The sequence below is a fragment of the Nannospalax galili genome, unplaced genomic scaffold (assembly GCF_000622305.1).
Source record: "Nannospalax galili isolate Female #2095 unplaced genomic scaffold, S.galili_v1.0 scaffold708, whole genome shotgun sequence".
NCBI classification, from domain to species: Eukaryota; Metazoa; Chordata; class Mammalia; order Rodentia; family Spalacidae; genus Nannospalax; species Nannospalax galili.
In genome coordinates this window covers 743,053-763,894 of record NW_008358110.1, presented here as the reverse complement: position 1 = coordinate 763,894, position 20,842 = coordinate 743,053, and the positions used below count along the sequence as shown (strand labels likewise).

The 20,842-nt window shown below is 43.0% G+C and overlaps 2 pseudogenes; both read left to right on the top strand.

Moving 5' to 3' along the window:
• The first annotated feature begins 293 nt into the window (after window positions 1–293).
• Window positions 294–4,958, top strand: LOC103752524 (annotated as a pseudogene).
• Window positions 4,959–16,685: 11,727 nt separating this feature from the next.
• On the top strand, window positions 16,686–17,159 carry LOC103752523 (annotated as a pseudogene).
• Window positions 17,160–20,842: the final 3,683 nt, after the last annotated feature.

Genomic DNA, 20,842 nt, shown 5'->3' with positions numbered 1-20,842 from the left:
ATCAAAGTTCATAGATTCTTTGTGGCAATCTGGAAATATTTGAAATTAAGAAATTAACTGCATTTCTAACTGGTTGTATGACTGTTAATCTTGATAGACAACTTGATGGGACCATAGAAGCAAATTTCTAGGCACATCTGTTAACTGTGGTTGGAAGGCCCACCCTAAATGTAGGCAGTACCAATCCATGGGGTGGAGTCCCAGACTGAAAGAAAATAGAAAGGAAGCTGCACACAAGCATTTGTCTCTGCTTCCTAACTGCCCAACACTTCTGCCAGCATGACTTCCATGCCATGACGGACTATGCCCTCAAACAGTGTGCCAAAATTAACCCTTCCTTCCTAAGTTGCTTTTGTCAGGTGTACTGTCATAGCAATAAGGAAAGAAAGTAATACAGCTGACCAACTTGAACAGAAAATATCTTTTTTTTTTTTAAGCACCTTTAAAGGCAGTCTCTAGCAGGGCAAGAACTCTGCTCTTAGTCCTGCCTACTCAATATTTTATACTTGTACGTGTGAAGGTAATGCCAACATTATCACACATGTACACAGATTTGTTATTTACTGAATAACCAAATCAGGATTTGTAACTGGACCAATCTGATAAGAAAATTGTAATAAAGATGAATATAAAACCCTACCAAAAGCATTCTATTAGAGAATTAGACTTAGCAGGGAGTGGAGTCACATGCCTATAATCATAGCACTCAGGAAGATAAAACACAAAGATTTCTGCAAGTTTAAGGCCAGCCTGGGCTACAAGGTGAAATCATATCTCAAAAGAAAACAAAGAATTAGGAGAACATGACTTTAAGAACTGGCAGAGAGCTGGTCATGGCGGAACATACCTATAATCCCAGCCACCAAGGAGAAAGAGGTAGGAGACAATGAGTTTGAGGAAAATAGGAAGACTCTATCTAAAAAACAAAAATGAAACAAAACCAAGACTTAAGAAAGCATGGAGAGGGGCTGGAGAGATGGCTCAGCAGTTAAGAGCACAGACTGCTCTTGCAGAGGACCAGGGTTCACCAATTCCCAGCACCCACATGGCAGCTATAAACTGTCCTTAGCTCCAGTTCCAGGGGAATTTGAAGCCCTATTCTGACCTCTGAGGCATCACATGACACGGGTGCACTCACATACATGCAGGCAATACACTCATACACATTAAAAAAAAAAATGGAGAAAACAAAGAATTTGAGTTGGTGCTTCTCTACTGAGAATCCCTAGCTGTCTTTATAAAGTCCTTGCTCCATCCTTAAGATCCATGTTTAAGGGGCTGGAGAGATGGCTCAGCAGTTAAGAACACTGGTTGTTCTTGCAGAAGACCCAGGTTCGAATCCCAGCACCCACATAGCTGCTAACAACTGTCCATAACTCCAGTTCCAAGGGATCTGATAGCTTCTTCAGTTCTCTGAGGGCACTGCATGACATAGGTGCACTTACCTGAATGCAGGCAACACACGCATACACATAAAATAAAAAATATTTAAAAAAAAAAAGATCCATGCTTAAATCCTATGAGATAGATACTACCATTAGCCCAGCTTTACAGATGAAGAAACTGAGGCTCAAAGTGTTTACATAACTTACTCAGGTCACCCAAATAAATTGTACAGCAGGATTTTAACCCAGGAAAGCTGGCCCCAGAGCTTATCATCTTGAGTAATAAAAGAAAATAAGAGTTTAACTTCTGGCTGGGCGTGGTGGCGCATGCCTTTAATTCCAACACTTGGGAGGCAGAGGGAAGTGGATCATCTCTATGAAATGGAGGCCAACCTGATCTACATAGCTAATTCCAGGCCAATGAAGGCTACAGGGAGACCTTGTTTCATAAAACAAAAAACAGAACAAACAAACAAGAGTTTAACATCTGTCCCAGAGATAGTGGTGATTCAGACCTGTAATCCCAGCATTTGTGTGGCTAAAGCAAGAAGACTGAAGGGAGTTTGAGAACAGCCTGGGCTACATAGTGAATTCTAGATCAGCCTGATCCTGTCTCAAACCAATAAACAAAAGTTTAATTTATATTATGAATTCTCATGATGTGACCACCAAAAAACAAATCTGTAAAGTACATGTTTTAAAACCAGTATAGGGGCTAGAGAGATGGCTTGGGGGTTAAGAGTACTGGCTGCTCTTTCAGAGTACCCAGGTTCTGTTACCAGTTCCCACATGGCAACTCAGAAAATCTACAACTCCAATTCAAGGGGATCTGATGCCCTCTTCTGACCTCCAGGGGCTCCTGCATGATGTGGTGCAGCTTATACAAGTGCACATACATATAAAAATAATAATAATAAATTTTTTAAAAAGTGTAAAACTGGGTAGAGTAGCTCACATCTGTAACCCTAGCACTGGGGAAGAAAAACGGGGAAAGAGAAAAAGGTGCATTCGCAGAGCTAGCTAGTCAGCCAATCTAGACAATCAGTGAGTTCCTGGTTCAGTAAAAGACTCAAAAAGACAAGGCCGAGGTCATCAGGCCCTGTCCACTGTGAGCCTGGACCATGGGGCAGCCATTCTGCCTAGTGATTCTATCAGGTCCACTTGACTGCCTGTGCGCCATTCTCTAATCCCATCAGGCCGCCTCTAGACTTTCTGGATGATGTGCCTTGGGATGAACAAGAGGCAGGTGTATCACCAAGTCCTAAATTGTGGAATAACTGACTCACTGACATTAATGATCTGGAAGGGGTTGATGGTAATAACTGAAAGTTAAAGTGCCATTATAGTGTTGCTCATGACAGCATGGAACCTACATATAATAAAGATCTTTTTCTAACAAATCGAGCTAAAGATCCCATAGGAGTAGGAGAAATTGGTTTTAGAAGAGAGTCCTATAGTTAAGTCTTATCTAAAGATATGTGAAAGACAACTGGGCATACCTAAGTTTTTGACCAAAGGAAATAATGCCATTGATGACTGAGGCGTCTGTAAACAATGACAGTATTGGTTAGAGAAGCTGTCGTGGGAAGAGCCAGGTATTTGTTCCTTATATTGGAATTGTGATAATCCTCATGAATGACTATCCTAAATTAAAGTATGCAGTTCTGGTTTTGTTGGGTTTATTTGTGCTAGTTATTGTAAGAAGTCTGCCTGGCTGTTCCTGAGATGTAGAGCTTATTTTTACTGAGTATGTGGAGTAGACCCTGGTCTGTGATCAGCAGAATGGAGGACACACATGTTGACACTTCTTGGTAGCACTAGCTTGCACACTTTTCTGTTTCCACACCCAAATATGTGTGGGCAAGTGCACATGCAGCATGTGCACTCAAAGGGACTTTCAATCACAGGATTTCATATGTTGTCATTGTCACGCTCTCCATCTCCTACTTTTTTGGAAAGGGGGCTCGTGTGTGGTGGTCAGAGGACAACCTGCAGGAGTCAATTCTCTCCTTCTACACTATGGATCTCATGGATCAAACTCAGGTTGTCAGCCTTGCTAGCCCCATGGCAAGTATATTTAATTATCATTAAAATCCCTTAGGAACTCCCCATCTATGCCTCCTGGTTTCTTCTGAGATCCATTATGACACACATTGCAATGAATTTAGAGGATGATGAAAGGATGTATATCCCATTTCAAGGTAGGGTTTTATTTTGTTGCTATTTTATTGTTCTGGTACTGGGGATCTAACCTAGGACTTAGGTAAGCATTCTACCACTGAGCTATACCCCAGCCCTCAAGCAGTATTGGGAGCACCAGAGCTCAGTTAAAAATTTTGGTTGCAAGGAAAAAAAAATTGAATGTACCAAGGGTTACACATTCACAAGGATGGAAGGGAAAGAATTTTGGTCACGAAATGGTAATATGAAGTATTACAAACTAGAAAAACTCAACTTTCTTTCTTAAGTAAACAACCAGTAATTAAAACAACTGAAAAGTGTTTAATAAGTCCCAGGCCTTTATTAAAACAAAATGTAAGTGCCACGTCCCTTAAACTGCAGCTATGCTGGCAGCACTGAGCTGCAGCCACCAAATCTTCCGTAACAGTAAACTAGTTCCAGGCACAAGATGTTCTAATAAATAACAAAACCATCCAGTGCCAGTCCACAAGCATGACAGAACCTTGGGTCTGGACATTTAATTTTTCTCCTGGTGCAATATGAGAATACACACTGATGTTCATTCTAGTTAATAGGCTAGTGATAAAGCTTTAGCTAAAGTGCAGGCTAACCAATGAAATGGAAAGGGCAAAAATGCAAAATAAATGAATTAAAACATTTTACGTTCAACTTTGAACAGATAGTTACAATTATGCCACACTGAAAAGAGACACCCCAACTATATTTCCCAGTGAAGATGATTTCAAACTATTAAGAGAATAGAAAACAGGGCTAGAGAGATGGTTCAGTGGTTAAGATCTCATGCAGAGGATGTGGGTCTGGTTCCCAGCACCCACATGGAGGCTAACAACCATCCATAACTCCAGTTCCAAGGAATCAGACGCCCTCTTCTGGCTTTTTCAAGCACTGCACGACACAGGTGCACTTAACATACATGCAGGCAAAACACTCATAAAACCCTCCAAAACTGTTTAAGTCCAGAGACGAGAGAGAAAATAAGTTGCCCAGAAAAAAAAAAAAAAAAAAACTAAAGTCAAAGGAAAGACAAAACTAGGATATGAGGGAGAATTGGGGAACGTGGGCTGATTCAGCAGAGGTAGGCAGGTGGGATCAGGAGTTGGGGCCCCGGAGATGCATTAAGACAATAGTCTCAAAGAGGGGCTCAAAGGGAGTTTTTCAGCCCATGCGGAGAAGGAATGACGCTGTTAACCATTTCAGGCTGTGTTTTGTTTGTCGTTGCAGTGCTGGGATGGAACCCAGGGCTCTGAGAGCCCAGAAAACTGCCACTGCGCTACCCGCTCAGCCCAAGCCTGTTCCAAAAGAAAAGGCCAAACTCGGGCTGCTTTTCTCCGGCATCCACACGAGTTACTAATAACAACGCGGGGCACTTAATAGGTGAACTCTGTTTCACGCATTCCCCAGATCAGACCGTCCACCTCACGCAACAGCCTCCCCTTCCCCGCACCGCCAGGAATTGTTCTACACCGGAGCGCGCTGAGCCCATGCCACGTACGGCCCACGGCCGAGTGTCCGCGCACTTCGCTGTGCCGTTTCTCGGCGGGAGCCCGTATGCACACGACCATGGCCTTGAGAATTCCTCTCCGAACTAGGGGCCGACAAATTAACCTCGGCTGGGGACGAAACTTCCCTTGGGGGAAGCTGAGGGTCTCCCAGGCACACAAAGCTTTGGAACTCTTCCAGACCGAGGCTTGTGGGTCACGAAAGGAGGCAAAATCGGAAGCCCGGACTGGGAAGCCAGCGTCTGAGGAGAGCGCGGCCGTCAGCCCTTCCCCTTCCAGGGGCGACCCGGCCTTAACCAGCTCCCCATCCCCTCCGGGCATTCAAGGGTTACAAAGCCAGGCGGCCGAGGACCCGGGGGAAGGAACAGCTGCGAGTTGTGGTGACAGGGTAGGGAAAGCCAGCCGGCAGGCAGGCGCCGGGCCGGGTCCAAAGGCCCTGGGCGTGCAGGCCCGCGCCCTTTCCCGGACCTTACCGCCGCTCGGATGCAGAGATCCGGCGGCCCCGCGCAGAGCTCGGCCCACACCCCGGGCTCGTCTTCCGACGTCGCCGCTCCTTGGGCTCCAGCGAGCTGTCCCCAGGCAGCCACGACCTTCCGGACGCTCCTGCACGCGCCCTCGAGTCTGCCACAGACTAAGGGTCAGGACGCGCCCCGCGTGCCAGGCAGCGACGGCCGCACAGACTACAGCGCCGCCGACTCAGTCCGACCTCAGCCCGCACAGCCGCCGCCTCGCTTCCCCCGCGCGAGCTTTGGCGGCGGAGCAGCACAATGCGTGCCGATTGGGTCGCTGGATGCGTGACGTAAGGCTACGCTCTCCACGGATTGGCCAGGCCGGCGGGGCGTGCAGGGAGTAAACAAACCCCGCCCCCGGCCGCCCACTACGGGGCGGGGCCGAGTGGAGGGCGGGCTCCCGGCCACTCGACCCCACTTTGATCTCGGAGACCCCGCTGTGCCTTCCCGCCCACCTCCGGACGGCCTGTAGGCCTGTAGCCGAGAACGTTGAAGCTCGCCTTTCCCCCTCTTCCTCTGCGACCCCCTCGCCTCCGCCCACCACTCCCCCCCGCTTCCCTCAACTGGAGTGTGGCTCTCTTTTCCGTCCTGTCTCTCTTGAAAAGAAGTAATTAGGGTCCTCAGATCTCGTCTATAGCCCTCCACCAGGGGAGCAGCCAGAAGACAGAGACTAGTGACCGGGAGGCCACGCGTGAACCACTGGGAACGTGGTGGTGCTTCATGTACCGGACAAGGAGAAATTAGGTTCCAAATCGGGCCAGATCATGCCACATAGAAACTAAACAGAAAATACCATTTATTAAATATTAAAAGGTTTTTTTGTCTATGCATGTACATATATAAAATCCTGCATAAACCGTAGGGTGGAAGTTCGGAGGTGGGTGAGATAAGAGAGTTATACTTTAAAACGATACTTTGATCTTTCTCATTCATTCCACTCGTAATGCCAAACAATATTCATGATGCTGAGGATACATCACTGTACGAGAGAAACGAGAGAAAACATTTTGCCTTCATTGAGCTTACATCCTAGTGAGGTGGGAAAGATGATATGCAAAATAAACAAGTAAACAACTAAAAAATATTCAGGTTACAATACACTTGTAATCCTAGTACTCAGGAGGTGATGGCAGGAATTCAAAGTCATCCTCAGCTATATAGAGATTTGGGGTCAGCCTGGGCTACCAAAAGCTATGTTTCATGAAAACAAAATCAGACCACAACAACAATAACAAATTACTGCACTACATGTTGATACAGGTTATAAAAGCAAATCAAGCACAGAATTTAAGTAGCGATAGGAAAGGGTGCTATGAAAGTAATTATCTGTCCAGGCATGGTGGTGCACATCTTTAATCTAGACACTCACACGGCAGAGGCTGAAGGATCTCTGTATCCAACTTGGTCTATATAGTGTGTTCCAGGCCAGCCAGGGCTACTTAGTGAGACCCTCCCTCAAAAACAAACAAATGAATTGCAGTGGTGGCTCAGCCGTTAAGAGCACTGACTGTTCTTGCAGAGAATCCAGGTTCAGCATCCACATAGCAACTCCACCTGCAACTCCAGTTCCAAGGATTCAGTTCCCTCTTCTGGCTCCATGGACATTGCACACATGTAGTACACATACATACATGCAGGGAAAACTTCATACGCATAATTTTTATTTTTAAAATATTTTACTTATTATTTTTATGTGTACGCGTGTATTGCCTGCATGTATGTGAGTGCACCCGTGTCTCGCAATGCCACGGAGGTCAGAAGAGGGCTTTGGATTGCCCTGGGACTGGAGTTAAGGACGGTTCGTACCCCCCATGTGGGTGCTGGGAATCAAACCCGGGTCCTCTGCAAGAGCAGTCAGTGCTCTTAACCGCTGAGCCGTATCTCCAACCCCACTAAAAAAAAAAAAAAAAAAAAAAATTAATTAAATTAAATTGCGGGGTGTAGTCACACACACCTTTAATCCCAGCACTTGGGAAGCAGAAACAGGCGAATCTCTGTGAGTTTGAAGCCAGCCTGGTTTACATAGAGAGTTCCAGGCCAGCTGGAGCTACAGGGAGACTCTGTCTCAAAAAGACCAAAAAAAATGTTTTTTAATTAAAAAGTATATATAACAACCACAGTGGTGGTGCATGCTGAGAGGCAGGGGATCTGGAGTTTGCCGCCATCTTGGTCTACATTAGATCCTGTCTCAAAAACAAAGATAGATAACCTAAAGGAGACAAAGAGAGAAAACACCTTTGGCTCTTTCTTTAGATGAATCAGAGAAATAATTTCTGCACAACTGTTCCTAGGTGAAATCGTCAGAATTTCAAAAATACCAAATGCAGTCGTCCAGTGGCTAATTCTAAAATGCAAAACCCCTATTGAATGATTACATTTTCCAGTAACAAATCAATGAGTATTTATTTAGTTTCCACAAGAAATTTTGTGAAGGTATTATGTTCAGTTTATTTAATGAACACTTACCAATCTAGGCATGAAAGATACAAAAATTAACACACAGAAAAAATCTTTACCCCAATCAACCCAGTCTAGTATACGGGATAACTTATGAACCACCTCAATATCATGTAGGAATAACCACAACAGAAGAAGACACAGAAAAGGTTTGGGCAAATGTAGTGAAAGGAATGGGTGTTGAGCTGTAATTATCTTGACATCTCATTATCTATGAAGAAAACTGGGAACTGCATTTTGGAGTAGTTGTGGCTATTACGGATTCTTAAACTTTAAAAATTATTTTACATTTATGTATTTATTTGGGGGCATGCATGTCTGCTACAGCATAAGTGTAGGGGTAAGGGGACAGCTTGCAAGAGCTGGTTCTCTCCATGTGGGTCCCTGGGATGGAATGAGGGTCTTCAGTTTTGAGAGCAAGTACCTTACCCTCTGAGCCATCTTTCCAGACCCTTTTAATCTCTTTCTAAGGTGAAAGCTTGAAAACAAAGCTACATTGAGCAATATGAAGTAATTAACACTTCCCAATTTTCTTTTTAATTTTTTTATTTATTATTTTTATTTTATGTGTATGCACATATTGCCTGCATGTAGATAAGTGCACCCGTGTTGTGCAGTGCCCATGGAGGTCAGAAGAGGCTGTCAGATCCCCTGGGACTGGAGTTATGGACAGCTGATAGCTGCCATGTAGGTGCTGGGATTCGAACCCGGGTGTCCTGCAAGAACAACCAGTGTTCTTAACTGCTGAGCCATCTTTCCAGCCCCACATTTGCCAATTTTCATGTGCTTTATTTTAGCTTACTGTTTTAAGAGTTAATATGATTTATATATAACACTGACAGTAAGTTTTCAATAAGTATGATAATTATCAATTTAACACTGCTTTTGAAAAAACAATATAAAAATCAACATTTCACAATATCTTCCACTGCCACCAAGTGAATTAGGCAGTGGAAGATTTCAAATTTTCCATATACTAGTTTGATCTAGCTGTGAATTTCCATGACCTAATCAGGGTATGCTGTAAAAGATAGTAAATGCTAGTTTCACAGCAGGCCAAGGAATTCAGAACAAGGAAGAACAGCTTGGTTTTGAAGCCAAATACTGAAAGTTCTCCAGTACAGAATAATTGAGTTGCTACAGGAAAGAACATTCATGTAAATCAAATTTTTCATTCCCTCTCATAGTTTTAATTTAGCAATTTGCCCAACAGTCAGCTTTCTGCCTACCTTCTCATTTCCCCATTAAGGGATCCTATTTCCTTTGGAAAGGAAAATAAAGACTTCACCATCTCCAATGCCAGAGTGTAGCTGACTGAACTGTGACAGCACATGTATTGATTCAGCACTTATTACACATTTACTGTGTGCCTAGAGCTGTGCAGGGCATTGGAAACACAAGCATACATAGCCCAAGCACTGTGATGTGCTATTCCATGGGCTTGGAACACTCCCCGAGTTCACCCACAACTCACCCTCATGAGACTGATCACTTAAGCTTAACAACTTTCTCCAGAAAAGCAGTTCTTCATTGCTCATCTGCAGCTCTTTTCCCATAAAATTCTGTTACCTTTGTGACATTTTTTGAGACAACGTCTCCCTGTAGCCCCAGCTGGCCTAGAATTCACTATGGATCAGGCTGGCCTTGATCTGACAGAGATCAGCCTGCCTCTGCCTCCCGAATGCTGAGGTAAAGGCATATGCCACCATACCTCGCTCCTTTTTGACATTTATTATAAAACCTGTAATTATTTACTTGGACTCTGTAGCCTGTTGGACTCTTAAGTGCCTTAAGAGTCAGAGCTCCAAGTCGTGTCATTATTAGTAAGTGTGTAGCAGCCAGCATATTTGGAAAGAAAAGTACAGTATACTAAGCTAGGCACAGTAGTGCACACCTGTAATCTTAGCTACTGAGAAGGCTGAGACAGGAGTTGTTCAAGACCAGCATGGGCTTCAATAGTGAGTTTGAGGGCACCCTGAGCAGCTTAGAGACTCTGTCATAAATTAAAATTTTAAAAAGTATACAGACTAGCCCTGTAGCTCTGTGGTAGAGCATTTACCTAGCATGTACAAGGCCCCCAAAAGGAGAGATGCACAAATAAAGTTACTCTTAGCCAAGCATGGTTGTTCCTGCTATAATCTGACTTGGAGGAGGGGGCGGGGTGCTGAGGCAGGAAGATCAGGAATTCAAAGCCAGTTTAGGTTACATAATGAGTTCAAGGCCAGGCTGGGTTACTTGAAATCCTGTCTCAAAAACAAACAGGGTTGGTAAGATAGCTCAGTGGGTAAAGATACTTGCCATAAAAGCCTGATGGCCTGATGACCTGAATTCAATTTCTGGGACCCATGGAGAAAGGAGAACCAATTTCTGAAAGTTGTTCTCTGACCTCCACATGTGTTGTGGCATTTGTGGCTGTGCGCGCCCATGTGTATGCAGGCACGCACGCGCGCACACACACACAAACACACACAGGGTAATAATAAACGCTTTAAAATTACCTTTACCTAGCCGGGTGTGGTGGTGCGCACCTGTAGTCTCAGCACTTGGGAGGCAGAGGCAGGCGGATCTCTGTGACTTCAAGGCCAGCCTGGTCTACATAGTGAGTTCCAGGACAGCTGGGGCTACAGGAAGACCCTGCTTCAAAAAAACAAAAAAAAAAAAAAAGACTAAAATTACCCTTACCTGTAAATATGTGGGCATAGAATCACCAACAGAGAAAGGGCTGTGAAAAGCATAGGTCAGTTACAGTCAAGAAGTTTGCTATGGGTCGCCTGCTTCATGCTTGTATCTGCAGGCAGAGGACTCCTGGGTCAGTGCCTCTCAATCTTTAATGTCCCAGCATTCACCTGGGGCATTCTTGTTAAACTTTATATTGCAAAGTGTGACCTAGATTCCACACTTCCCACAAGTTCCCAAGGGATACTGATGCTACCTCACCAGCCAAACATACTGTGAGCAAGAACACTGGTATTGACACCTTTTTATCACAGAAAGATTTGCTGCCAGAACAGTTCCAAACATCATTTTGTTTTTTAGAAAAGCATTCTCTTTTACACACAATCCAGTCACTGACCCAGGAAAGGAAAAACACTTAAGGGAAATGTCAACCTGAGTGTTGTCTTGGAAAAACAGTTCTAACATATACAGATTAATCATTGTAACAATTCACAGTGAAATCAAAGCCTTGAATTTCCTTAGGGAATGATACAGCCTCTACCTGGTTCATTTCTTGGAGGACTGCAAGTTAGGGCAGTGGAAGAATTTCACAGATACTTTTCATAAAAGCAACATCTTCTTAATCTCATACCTAGTCTTCTTTCTCTAATTTAGAATCTCACTCTGTAGCCCAGGCTGGCCTGGAACCCTGGATCCTCCTGCTTCTCTCTCTCTCTCTCTCTCTCTCTCTCTCTCTCTCTCTCTCTCTTTCTCTCTGTCTCTCTCTCAATATTTATTTATTTATTTATTTATTTATTTACTTATTTATTTATTTATTTATTTATTTATTTACTTATTTATTTATTTATTTATTTTACATTTTGGTCTTTTTGAGACAAGGTCTCCCTGTAGCCTCAGCTGTTCTGGAACTCACTGTGTAGACCAGGCTGGCCTTGAACTCACAGAGATCTGCCTGCCTCTGCCTCCCAAGTGCTGGGATTAAAGGCATGTGCCACCACACCCGGCTTTATTATTTTTATTTTATGTAAGTCCAATACCTGCATGTATGTAGGTGCACCTATGGAGGTGCACCTATGTACAGGTGACCTGTGGAGGTCAGAGGAGGGCATCGGATCCCCAGGAACTGGAGTTACAGACGGTTGTTAGCCTCCATGTGGGTGCTGGGAATTGAACCCAGGTCCTCTGCAAGAGTGGTCAGTGTACTTAACTGCTGAGCCATCTCTCCAGCCCCCTGCTTCTGTCTCTTAAGGGCTAGGAATACAGGCATGTATTAGTGCTATGAATCACGAAGTTTTTATGACAAAATAGTTTATTCACCCCAAAATATACATAAAGCAAGTGTGAAGTATAAAGAGTGCTCTGGCTCTAAGAAAGTAACAGAAGAGTAGGAGCCTAGCATGTACAAGGCCATGCACTGGGTGCACAGCAGACTATTCACACCATTGGAGCCTTGTATGCCTCCCCAGTGAGTCCCTAGGTTTCATAACATAGGAACTTTTATAATTTCCTTGTTTCTCTTTATAATTTCAATACACACATACAAATCTCCAAACAACATACTGTTTGAATTTTTCATAGTTTTGATTTTATATATTTTAGATAATTGATTATTCATCTGGCTTTTTTTGTCTTTTTTCTTTTTTTGAGATAGGATCTCACTGTAGCCCCAGCTGGCCTGGAACTCACCATACAAGACCAGGCTGGCCTTGAACTCACAGAGATCCTCCTGCCTCTGCCTCCCAAGCGCTGGGATTAAAGGTGTGCGCCACCATGCCCAGCCCCAAATCGTAGCTTTTTTTAAAAATATTTTATTATTATTTTTGTTTTATGTATGTGCATGTATTGCCTGAATGTAAGTACACCCATGTCATACAATGTGGGAAGTGGGCACGGTCGAGCCGGCCAAGATGGCGCCCTGGCTGGCTGCCAAGCCTCATGACCCTCACTTGTTTGCTCTAACTTGCGCAAGCAAGCGCTGTAAGCTTGATCACGCGCAGCCTGCCTGACATGATACGTCACCGAGCATGTTTCTATTGCGTGGCCCAATGATTTGCTGCTCTGCCTGCATGTTAGCCCCTTGCTCATGTCCTGATTGGCTCCGTGTGACGGTCTGATTGTGGGATGGATCTGATGAGGGTATATATTGTGGGATGACGAAGAATAAAAGAGAGAGAATTGCTTGAACCTCACCTCGGCGTCCGTGTTGTCCTTTCCTCGGCTCTGCTGGTCGGAGTCTTGGTTCGTGGCAATGCAATGCCCAAGGAGGACAGAAGAGGATGTTAGATCCCATGGAACTGGCGTTATGGACAGTTACTAGCTGTCATGTGGGTGCTGGGATTCGAACGCAGGTCTTCTGCAAGAACAGTCAGTGTTCTTAACCACTGAGACATCTCTCCAGCCCCTAAATCCTAGTTTTAAAGATTGAATCAAAGCTCATCATTTTGCTAGGACAGTTGATATGGAGTCAGCACATAATGGGATCCCCATCTGGGCCCTCCTCTTCCAGCACTGGGGTTATAGTCTATGCAGCCCAACCCTGCTTATTACATGGGTGCTGAAATTCTAGCACAGGTCCTCATGCTTACACAGCAAGCACCTTACTCATTGAGCCACCTCCCCAGCCTCCTTACAACACAGAATCTTCTCTTTTTTTTTTTTGAGACACGATTTCATTATGGCTAGCCTTGAACTCACAGAGACCCACCTGCCTCTGCCTCCCAAGTGCTGGGATGAAAGGTATGGATGACCTTGTCCATAGATGTCCATCCAAAGATGTTGCTGATACAGTGCTGGAGGCTACTGAGCCTTGATATCATGGGGCCCTGTTTAGGAGCCTATGAACTCATTGCAACTGTCTGCCTGAGGGATAGAAGAGGAACATTATTTATACAGTGGTCCCATCTCCACAGGTTACAAGTTCTCCTATAGAGCATCAACCTCCCACCACTTTCAGGTTTGAAAAGGGTGCAAATGCCAGGGTGGGTTCAAACACATACTCCAAGCTCATCTTACTAAAGCTGACACTATCATAACTACTTTTTTGCCAGGCATGATGGCACACACATGTAATTCCAGCATTCAGGAGGTAGAGAAAGGAGGATCAGGAGTTCAAAGTCATCTTATGTATTGAATTCAAGGCCAGCCTGGGTTATATGATACTGTCTTTAAAAAGCAAAGAAAATTTAAGTCTAAAATAAGCACCAGGGGACTTTATTAAAATATAAGCTATCTCATTCTACAGATCTGAAGTAAGATTTTAAATTTTCTTTCTGTCTTCCTTTCTTTTTCTTTTTTTAGTATATATACTAGGGGTTGAACCAAGGATCTCACTAGACAAGCACTCTGTCATTGAGTTATCTCCTCAACTCTTTTTACTTTTTAAACATTTTTAAAATTTTATTATTAAAAAAAATTTTATGTGTATTCGTGTATTGCCTGCATGTAGGTAAGTGCACCCATGTTGTGCAATGCCTGCAGAGGTCAGAAGAGGCTGTTGGATCCCCTGGGACTGGAGTTATGGACAGTTGTTAGCTGCCATGTGGGTGCTGGGATTTGAACCTAGGTCTTCTGCAAGAACAACCAGTGTTCTTAACTGCTGAGCCATTGTGGTTTTTTTTTTCTGTGTTTTTGTTTTTGTTTTTGTTTTTGTTTTTTGTCTTTTTGAGACAGGGTCTCCTTGTAGCCCCAGCTGTCCTGGAACTCACTATGTCAACCAGGCTGGCCTCAACCTCACAAAGATCCGCCTGCCTCTGCCTCCCAAGTGCTGGGATTAAAGGTGTGTGCCACCACACCCGGCCTCTTTTTTTAAATAATAATTTATTATTATTTTATGTGTTTGAGTGTTTTGCCTGCATGTAAGTGCACTGTGTTGTGATACACTTGTGGAGGCCAGAAGAAGGCATTGGATGCCCTGGAAGTGGAGCTAGGATGGTTATTAGCCACCATGTCGGTGTTAGGAACTAAACCTGACTCATCTGCAAGGGCAGTCAGTGCTCTTAGCCACTAAGCCATCTCTCCAGCCCCTATTTTTCACTTTTTGAGACAGCATCTCACTAAGCTGCTGAGATTGGCCTTGAATTCAGTCTGGAGCCTGGGTAGACCTTGATCTTGCTATCCTCAGTTTTTTAATAGTTTAGGAGAAGCCTATACTACTAGACCTAGCAGAAAATCTGCCTTTTTTTTCCCCTTTTTGGGGGATGGTGGTGGTGGTCAGTGTTTTTTAGTTTTTGTTTTGTTTTGTTTTGTTTTGGAGAAAAGTTCTCACTATACACCCTAGCTTGCCTACAACCTGCTTTGTAGACCAGGCTCACAGAGATGTGCCTGCGTCTGCCTCCCAAGTGCTGGTATTAAAGACAGGCACCACCGTGCCTGGTGTATTTTTGGTTTTAAGGAGGGTCTTGTTATATAGCCCAGGTTGACCTCAAACTTCTAACATATGCTGCTGCTTTTAAAAAATCCTCCCAGGTGTAGTAGGTCCTATGGTATAATGGTTAGCATTCTGGACTTTGAAAATTCCTCCCAGGTGATGCTGAGATTGATAGTCCCACACATCTGAGTAGCAAAGGTCTTGCTTCCTCTAGCTGTGCTGAAATATAACCAACACATATAGTAATAGTTGTGCAGATTTAAAATAGTTTTGACATAAGTGTGTATACAAGCATGAAACTGTACAATCAAGTTAATCAATCTATTGGTTGGTGGGAGGCAATTCTATGTAGGTGCCTGTCTTGGATTCCTGTTGCTGTGATTAAAATACCGTAACACACCTTTAATCCCAGCCCTTAGGAGGCAGATCTCTGTGAGTTCAAGACCAGCCTGGTCTACCAAAGAAAAAAAACAAAAAACAAAAAACAAAACAAAACAAAAAAAAAGCAACCAAAAAACCCTGAGAAACCAACTTAGGAGAGAAAAGATTTATTTGGCTCACAATTCCAGGTTCCATTCCATCATTTCAGGGACTTCAAGGTGGCAGGAAGTTGAAGCAGCTAGTCACAGTACATCCATAGTCAAGAGCAGAGGGGCTGGAGGGCTGGTTCAGCAGTTAAGAGCACTTCCTGCTCTTGCAGAGGACCCAAGTTCTGTTCCCAGCACCCACCTGTAACTCCAGCTTCAGGGGATCCAATATCCTTTTCTGGACTCCACAGTTAGGGAACCTGTACACACGGCATACATTCACACACATATAAATAAAAATAAATTTACTTCAAAAGAATGGAGCCAGGAATGGTGGCAGACACCTTTAATTCCAGCACTTGGGAGGAAGCAGCAGGCAGATCTCTGAGATCAAGGTCAACCTGGTCTTCATAGGGAGGGAGTTACAGGCCAGCTGAGGCTACAGGAAGAAAACAAAAACAAATAAAAAAAGAGCTGAAAATTTGTGTTAATATGTGCTAGTGCTCAGCTCTCTCCTTTCATTCAGTCCAGGGCCCAGTGCAGAAAATGATGCTATCCATATGCAGGGTGGGTCTTCCCACTTCCCATTAATGCAATTAAAAAATTCCTCATGGGGACTCTAGATAGGCTGACTAGACTCAGCAGATGGACTTGCACTGGGGAACGGCTGGGGGCACTGACAACACAGTGGACTGTAACAGGGATGACATGGGCTCCAGCGGGGGCGGGGGGGGAGAGGAGGCTATGGGAGGGTGCCATTTGGGATGTGGGCATAAAGATGAATAAGATTTGTGATGTTTTATATGAAATACACACAAAAAATCAATAAATAAAAAATGAGTTATATTTGAGAAAGAAGCATGAAAATTTGCTTCATGTTAATTAGTAGATATGAAAAACATTACCACTGAAATCTGCCTGATGACTTTATATCCATGCTCAGGTGCCAAGGATCTCAGAAAGTAATCAACTGTGACTAGTAATAATCAGATATATAGAGATTAGAGATGCATGTGCAAACATCTAAGTGTAAGTTGCATTAAAAATGAGTTTTTCTGCTCTTTTCTTTCTTGGCTGCTCAGTGATCACCGCCATCATGAATGATACGGTGACTATCCAGACCAGGAAGTTCATGACCAACCGTCTGCTTCAGAGGAAGCAAATGGTCATCGATTGTCCTTCACCCTGGAAAGGCAACAGTACCAAAGGCAGGAATTCGGGAAAAGCTAGCCAAAATGCAGAAAACTACACCAGACGCCATCTTCGTATTTGGATTCAGAACTCATTTTGGTGGCAGCAAGACAACTGGCATGGTTTACGACTCTGGATTATGCAAAGAAAAATGAGCCCAAACACAGGCTTGCTAGACATGACCTGTATGAGAAGAAAAAGACCTCCAGAAAACAGCGGAAGGAACGCAAGAACAGAATGAAGAAGGTCAGGGAATTGCGAAGGCCAACATCGGTGCTGGCAAAAAGCAAAAGAGTCAAGAGTCTGCAGTGACTTGGGCTCCCATTGAGATGCCCGTCCATACCTAATATCTAGTAAATGGTAAAAACTTGAGAAACAATGAGTTTTTCTGTATGAAACAGTATATTTTAAAATGTAATGGAGATCTTTTTTAAAGGTTAAAACTTCATTCCAATTTTTGTCTTATAGGGTTTATACTATATTAATTCAACACTGTGAACCTGAAAATTTAGAGCCAATTTTGAAAGAGATTTATCTTTGCTCTGGAAATTGTTATTGGATATGTCAATGCTTTTGTAATGAAATGCTTTTACTAATTATGTTATTAAATAAATTTTTAAAAATTCAATTAAAAAAATTCCTCATGGACATACCTGTAGGCCAACCTGACTTAGACAATTCTTTATACAGACTCCCTCCCCAGGTGATTCCAGATTGTGTAAAGTTGATCATTAAAACTAATCGGCTGGGGCGTGGTGGCACACACCTTTAATCCCAACACTCGGGAGGCAGAGGCAGGCGGATCTCTGAGTTCAAGACCAGCCTGGTCTACATAGTGAGTTCCAGGACAGCTGGGGCTACAGGGAGACCCTGTCTCAAAAAGACCAAACCAAACAAATAAACAAAAAACTAATCATCATAGTGCATTTCTGCTTGCCTCTTTTGTAAAACAGAACTGTTCCTCCCTCCAGAGCACAGGCAAACTTTATTTAACCATCCAATACAATAAAAGCATTTCCTCAGGGCTGGAGAGATGGCTCAGCGGTTAAGAGCACTGGCTGCTCTTGCAGAGGGCCTGGGTTTGGTTCCCAGCACTCACATGGCAGCTAACAACTGTTTTAACCGAGTTTCAGGTGACCTGACACCCTCTTCTGTTCTTTGCAGGTACTACATGATACAGATGCACTGACACACATGCAGAAAAAACACTCATACACATAAAAATATCACTTAAAAAATTATTTCCTCTAGGGAAAGTATTGGGAAGACTTACTTCCAACCTACAAAAGTGTTGGGTACTCTTAAACCTGAGGTGTCTGAGCTATACCACAAAGTGGTGCAACCTGGACTGGGGAGGTAGGAGACCTGACAAATATGAAGGTAACTGAAGCTTGCTATGGCATGGCTAATAAATGGGTTTCATTGCTGACCCAAGCATCTCATGTCTTTTGCTACTATCTATGAAATTGTGGGAGGCTAACTCAGTACAGCTCCACTCTTCTCTGTGTGGTAGTGTTTGGTAATGAAGCTGGGATGCCCATGCGATGGGGCTTTTTGGAAGAGGACAGGACTCATGTGGGCTGGGTTAGAAATGAGAACTCCTGGATCTGGGAGGAAATACTCTTGCACAAGTGGTGGATGTGGGTGAATGGGAATCTGGCAAACCATTTTATGTGTCTATAAATTTATCATTCTTTCATATATTAATGAAGTTACTTAGAAACAAGTTCTCATGCAGGATATGCTGGTCTTCAAACTCCTTAAAGCAGCTAAGGCTGGCCTTGAATTCCTGATCCTCCTGCTTCTACCTCCCAAGTGCTAGGATTACAGGTGTGCCACCATGCCTAGCTCAAAACCAATTCTTTAGCTGTAACTGTAACATAAATAAATCTCAGGAAAGTTAACTCCACATAAGGTTTGATTACCTCCATAATGTAGCTGTTCCTCATCCCCCTCATTTGATTATTATTGTGAACAGAATACACAGAAAGTCTTTCTGTCGTCCAATACCTCAGTATTCATCATTATTCAAATGCTCTGCTGATGAATAATACGAGTCGCCACTATAGTTAGGGACTCTAACTAGATTATCCCACTAATCTTCTACCATTCAGATGTTGCTAAACGGACACGCAAACTCAAAGCAGCACAAGAGACAGACGGTGTTAAAATGGCTTTAATATACCATCTTTACAGGTTAGTCATTCAGTTTCATTGTAGTTTCCCAAGTAATTTTAAATTATAGTCTTCAGAAGGAATTTTAAGATCTGTAGGGCTAACTCCATGATACTAGTATATCAGATAACCTTTCTTCCAGTTATTTACACTCTTTCTAAATGTTTAAAAATACAATATAATTTTACAACAAATTATATTTCCCCATCACAAAAAATAAACCATCTTCCCTGGTAATTTCCTTTGTGCAAGAATGTAGAATACAGAATAATTAGTGTGGCAAAGGTCTTGAGGAACTTGGTGGAATAGCACATGGGTACAATCCCAGGACTTGGAAGGCCGAGGCCAGGAGAAATGCCATGAGTTTGAGGCCAGCCTGAGCTACATAGTGAGACCTTGTCTGAAAAAAAAAATAAAAAAATAAGTAAAGAACAAAAGAATATCTTAAAAGCCAGCACTTGAGAGGCAGGAGAACTGATACAAGCTTGATGTCAGCCTGGTCTTCATAGTGAACTTGAGTCCAACTTGGGCTACAGGCAGAATGAGACCCTGTCTCAAAAACAAACAAAACAAAATTTGATCCAGAGAGGTTAAGATTTCATAAAACTTTCTTCCTCTAACTACATGAAACCTAAATTTAACTTGAGTTACACCTGTAATTAACCTATGCTTATTTCTCTGTGATTTCTTTCCTTCCCTTTCTTTTTTGGTGAAAACCCAAGTTTTCACCCATGCAAGTGCTCCACTACCAAGATACATCCTGGTGCCCCAGCCTTGAACTCCTGGTCCTTCTGCCTCTACTTCCCAAATGCTCAGATTATAGCACGTGGCACCATGTCTGGCTTGTACAGTGCAGGAGACAGACCCAGGGCTTCATACATGCTAGGAAAGCACTCTGTTAACTGAGCTATATCCTCTGCCCCTTCTGGAACTTTCTTAGTGTGCAAAAACCACAGGAGGAAGCAGCATTTAATCAAAATGAAAATGCTCAGGTAAAATTAAAAATAAATCTATAAATTAAAACAGACAAAAAAGAAAGGCACTAATTCATATACAGGCTGGAGAGATAGCTCAGTTGGTAAGGCACTTGCTATGCAAGTATGAGGGACTTGAGTTTGAGTCCCAGAACCCAAGTAATAAAAAAGCTGAGTATTGTAACACAAGCCTACAATCCCAGCACTGAGGACATGGAGACAGGAGGATCAGGAGTTCAAGGTCATTCTCAGCTCCTAGAGAATTTGAGGTTAATGTGTGCCACTTAAGACAGATCTTAAAAAATGCATATGAAAAATATTTCTATTGCTGTGTGCATCCTTAATTTTATTAAAGAGCTTAAAAATGGTTTATGAGAGCCTCAATGACTAGTTAATAAAACTAACAGTGATAAATAACCCCAAAGAAATAAGATGAAAACTTTACTGATGCATGATAATTCAAATCTATATTTATCCATCTTGCACAAACAGGAAATTTTCTAATTAATTTCCCATACTTTCATTCTGAAACCTTTACACAAATCTTATTGTTTTACATACAGAGAAACATGATGAAAGCTATATACAAAGCACACATCGGTGTACTCTACATGGCATCTTATGTAAAGTTACCTTTGAACCTGCTTTTTTTTTTTTTTCACAGTATCAGTACCACATAATGGGCACAGGACAGCAGAACTCTCCTGCTGAGTATGATATAAGGTCATGTTCAAAATGTGGTATACATTTTGCCTCAGAGGATTTAAAAATCCTACTTAATGACTTCTTAAGTCTGATTTTATTTAAATAGTTTAAAAAAGATATGGCTCATTTAGCAAACAATCCAATGGTGAGTGGGCAAAATATATGAACAGAAATTT